This window comes from Hipposideros armiger, unplaced genomic scaffold (genome assembly GCF_001890085.2).
Source record: "Hipposideros armiger isolate ML-2016 unplaced genomic scaffold, ASM189008v1 scaffold_1006, whole genome shotgun sequence".
NCBI classification, from domain to species: Eukaryota; Metazoa; Chordata; class Mammalia; order Chiroptera; family Hipposideridae; genus Hipposideros; species Hipposideros armiger.
The window spans coordinates 234,097-239,231 of NW_017732356.1; positions in this window are offsets into that span (position 1 = coordinate 234,097).

The window sequence follows — 5,135 nt, forward strand, 5'->3', positions numbered from 1 at the left end:
AACTTTCTTAAATTTGTTTTGACATAACTTTTCCATATTTGATCTGCTATGTAAAGCAAGAATTTGTATAGATCCTTTTCCCCTCAAACAAATTCATGTAGCCTTTTGCTACTGTTATGTTTCTTGAATATAATGCCCTGGGCTATGAATTAAATATAAAATCTACAAAACTGTATTTGTTTCATGATATGATGTTTTACGTATACAAATTTTAGTCCTCTAGCAAATGGTTAAAACTACTGACACAGTACAAATTCCATTTTGATCTCACTTGTGTGTGTGTGCCATCTTTGTGAGGCAATGCTTCAAGAAGTGACATCTAATGTAAGAATCCCCAGTGTTCATCATACCTGCAGGTTAATCTTTTCTTTAATGCCTTAGGTACTCACAGGCAATGAAGCGAGATAAATATATCAATTCTGGCACATCTGAAGTAACAGGCAGGGGGAAATCTGTGCTCAGTGGTGCAATGTGTCAGGAGAGAAGCTTAAGCCTACCCAGAATGTGCACCGCTGAACTTGGGCATCTGGCCAATATTTAACACCACCAGAGAAATGCAATTTTATTTTAATCATTGATTTTAATATGAAAGCCAAGAATAGCATTTCCACCAGCTTCTACTTCCCCATGAGTTAAAACAGTACGCACTCCAGAACTCTCAATACAAGGAGCTTGAATTTGCATATTTGTAGAGCAGCAAAATATATTTATTCCTTTCATCTTTGTAAGGTGGGACAGTGAGATAATCATGGAAGCAAGGACTGGACATTTCTAAGCCTTTCAGTTCTAAAACATACCAGCCTAACAGATAACATTTGAATCATGATGTCAAAATACAGCAAAACAATGTAGTATTTTTGGAATCAGCAGCTTAGAGGAGCAGGCAAATTACAGAGGGTTTAAAAAAAATAGATGACATTGGGGTCCATCCTACCCTGTGAAGATTGGAACACATAGATTTTCTACACACTCAACTGAAATAATTAACAAAGGCAGCATCTTAACTAAAAATAGAGACTGAAACTACCAAATCTATTTTGATGGGACTAATCTATCAAGTCTGTCCACAACTCTTTTTTTTTTCCAATGAATTGTCTAGATTAAGAGTTATTTGTGCTTTGTGCACATGTAGCCATAATTAAAGGTGCCAAAGAGCAAGTCCATCACAGCTTATAAAATCTTCAAGGGAATGAGGTCAAATAAAAATATATTGACATTTTCTCTTTATTCCATCAATCACATGCTTTGCATAATTTCCTTTTCTCCTCACTCTGATATTTTATTACATGTCCCACACGTGTTTCAGATCTTTCATCCAAAGTCAGATTGACCTTCCTGCTCCACTTTCTCCAGTTCTGATAGAACTTTCTTCTTCATAAATCTAGGCCAAGTAATGCCATTTCTCTGTTGATCTTTAATGATATTGATATATTTTACTATAATTTAGGGATGTCTATGATCTTTTTATTTTTAATAACAATACTTGCACTTACCAAAGTAATTTTTTTCTTATATTTTTTAGTCCATGATATCTAATTCATTTACGTTTTTGTTTTAAAATGTATCTTGACCAGTGGCTACTAAAAATCATGGACTAGTAGATATGATATGAGCCATAGACATCAGTAGTCAAGTCCTCTCTCTAATGTTTGAATCTTCTCTATAGTATGAGGTGTGATAAAAAACTAAGGTGAATGTTTAAATTTTTAAAAATTTATTACAGTAAAAGACACATTGCCATTAATCCCCCTCAAAATGCTCCCCTAACTTTGAACACCTATTCCATAGTTCTTGCAACTTTCTGAAACAGTTTTGGAAGTTCTCTTTTGTGAATGTCTTTGCTTCATCTTCCATCATGACAATGCTCCGTGTCACACATTACTTCTGGTATACGACAATTTCTGTCAAATAAAAACATTACGGTGTGTCCTCAGCCACCTTATTCACCGAATCTGGCACCATGCAACTTCTGGCTCTTCCCCAAAGTCAAAATGATTCAGGATATTGAGGCAGCCATGACAGTGCAACTAAAGACACTCACAAAAGAGGACTTTTAGAACTGCTTCAGAAAGTGGCAAGAACAATGGGATAAGTGTGTTTGAAGCAAGGGGGAGTATTTTGAGGGGGATTAATGGCAATGTGTCTTTTACTATAATAAATTCCTTTTTATTTAAACATTCACCATATTCTTTAATCACACTTTGTGTTCCAGGCAACTGATTATCCAGTTTTGCCTGGATGCCTCAGGGTGGGGAGCTTACCACCTCACAAAAGCAGTCTAAGTGAAATTACTTAATATCTTGCATTATATTATATATGTCGTTAAATAATTTATGTCAGTGGGCCCTGATTTACTCCTATGATACCTAAAGTTTAAAACTGATTCCAAGTTACAACTTTTCAGATATTTGAAAATACCCCCTAACTTTTTCCCTTCTTTGGGACAGAGGTGGCAGTTTTCATACATGACATGGTTTCATGAATGTTCAACATAATCACTATCCTAGTTAACCTCTTTATATACTCCAATTTTTTTCATATGTGTCCCATACATGGAGACGTGCTACTCAGATCCCTCTTCAATCTGCTGTCCCCGTGAGGGAGTGAGGTCAGAGAAAGCCTCCAGCTGTTCCTTCATGATCAGAGTTAGCTGCAGAGCAAAGATTTAACCAAGGCCAGGTACTCCCCAAAGTAGCCCACCCCCTTTGACTGAGGAAGGCAGGGATACAAAGGCCCAGGCATTTCTGCCCCAACAGGGGTGACTGATGGCCAATACTACTTCCATAGACGCCCCCACTGGGGTCAACGCTTTGTTTCACTTCTCCTCTGCCCCGTTCTGCTTCCTCCCCTTTCAAGCATGCCTTTTCACATATGTTGATCCTTAAACATCTCGTGCTTCAAAGTTTGTCTAATAGTCTGCTTCCAGAGAACCTAATTTAAGACAATATTTCTTTCTGTTTATCTTGCTCTTTACCCAGACTGGTTAAGAATATGTTTTGAACCAAGTGCTGAACCTATATTTATTTATAGTAAATATGATTTTTAAAATACTGAACCGTAAAATATTGAATCCGAGTTTGTCAGGGTTGTTTTGAATATACTTTACCCACCTATGTATTGCTTCATCCGGGTTGTGTCATCTTAGCATACGATTACCACCAACTGTTTCCCGGAGTTTTTGATAAAATATTAACAAAGTCATTTTTAAAGAGCCCTATTTACCAGTCTAGATTAATGCACATCAGTTAGTATTTATTGGTTATGATTATTTATTCAGTTAAGTATATGTTTAATTCTATTTCCATATAGCTAAAGTAACATTAAAGAAGTTATCATTTCTTACATGATTTTAAATTGCAGTATAAAATATATACAGAAAGGTGGGCAAAACTCAAAAATAAGATTAATGTATGAGCACAATCATGTGTCTACCATGCCAATCATGAAACAGAATATCAGCAACAGCTCAGAAACTCTTCAAGCCACTAACTCTACCTTTTGCCCTAAAGGTAACTGTTTTCCTAGGTTAACATCATAGATTAATCTTAATTTTATTTTAGTGCTTTTATATAAATTGAATGTTATAGTTGGTGTTCCTTTGTGTGTATGGTATCATTCACTGAATTTTAAGTTTGTGAGATTAATAAATACAATTGTGTAGAGTGCAACGTTGATTTTTATTGCTGTATAGTATCCCATTTGTGAATCTATTCAATTTTTTCCATTCATTACATGGACAATTTTCTAGTTTTTTATTATTTCAAAAATGTTGCCTTAAATATTTTTATATTTTTGGTGTACTTAGTATGGGTTTGTGTTGGCTGTAAATAAAAGAATGCAATTGATGGGTCATGGGTATATCCATGTTTGTCTTTGATAGATATCACTGGTTTTTTCAAGAAGTACCAATTTGCACTTCTACTGATAGTGTATGAGGGTTCCAGTTGTTCCATGTCCTTAACAACACTTGGTATGTCAGTATTTTTCATTTTAGCCATTCTGGTGGTGAGAAGGTAGTTGTATAATCCATTTTATTTTCCTTTCATTGACAATTAGTGAAATAGAGCATTTGGATATTGACTATTTGGATTTCCTGTTCTGTGAAGTTCTTGTAAATGTATTTTACCATTTTTTTTGTCTGTTTGCCCCTAGTGATTATTATTTTGTCTCTTTTCCCCTATTGATTACCAGCAAATTTTATATGGCTTGGATATAAATAGTTTTATTGGTTATATGTTTTTTGTTTTGTTTCATTTTGTTTTTAAAGATTTTATTGGGGAATTGGGGGAGGGGAACAGCATTGGGAAATCAGGGAAGGGAAACAGACAAGTTGCTGTCTTTTGGTTCTTCAGTCTAGTTGTGGAGGACGTTGCTTCACTGGCCCATGTTGGTATTATCATTGGACTCTTCCGGGGTGAGGCAGTCACTCGCCGGCCATTGGACAGCCGCTCACAGTGGCTCATGGCAGCTCACTCCAGCTGCCGGCTGCTCATGGTAGCTCCTGGCAGCCCACTGCAGCCCCACTGCAGCCTATGCCATCGTCTGCGACTCACAGCAGCCCAGCTCCAGGTTGAGCTGTTGTTCAGCATCTTAGCTGTGGAGGGCAGTGTCACTGGCCCTCATATGTGGGATCCGAACCGGGGCCCTCTGGCATCCCAAGCCAGTTCTTAACCAAAGTGCCGCTCGGTTGGCCCTGGTTATGTTTTAAAAAATATATTCCTCCACTTTGTGCTGTGGCCTGCTTTGTAACTTTCTTAATGTCTAAAAAAAGAGAGTCTTTAAAAAATATTTATGTAACCCTATTACCAACACTTTCCTTTATAGTTAGTATTTCTTATGTCCTGATATCTTAGCCTGCCCCTTAGGTCTTGAAGATGTTTTCCTATACTATTTTCTAGAAACACTTTTGTTTTACCTCTCACAGTTAGAAATACAATACCCCTGAAAATGACTTTGGTGTATGGTTTAAGAAAAGGAATCATTTTTCTTTTTATTATATAGATATGCAATTTATTGAAAAGATAGTTTGTTCCCCATTAATTTGCAGTGCCAACTTCTATTTCTAGTTCTCTGAGAATTTTCTTTTTCTTAATCATAAATAGCTGTTGAATTTCATCACACAATGCTTTTTCTGA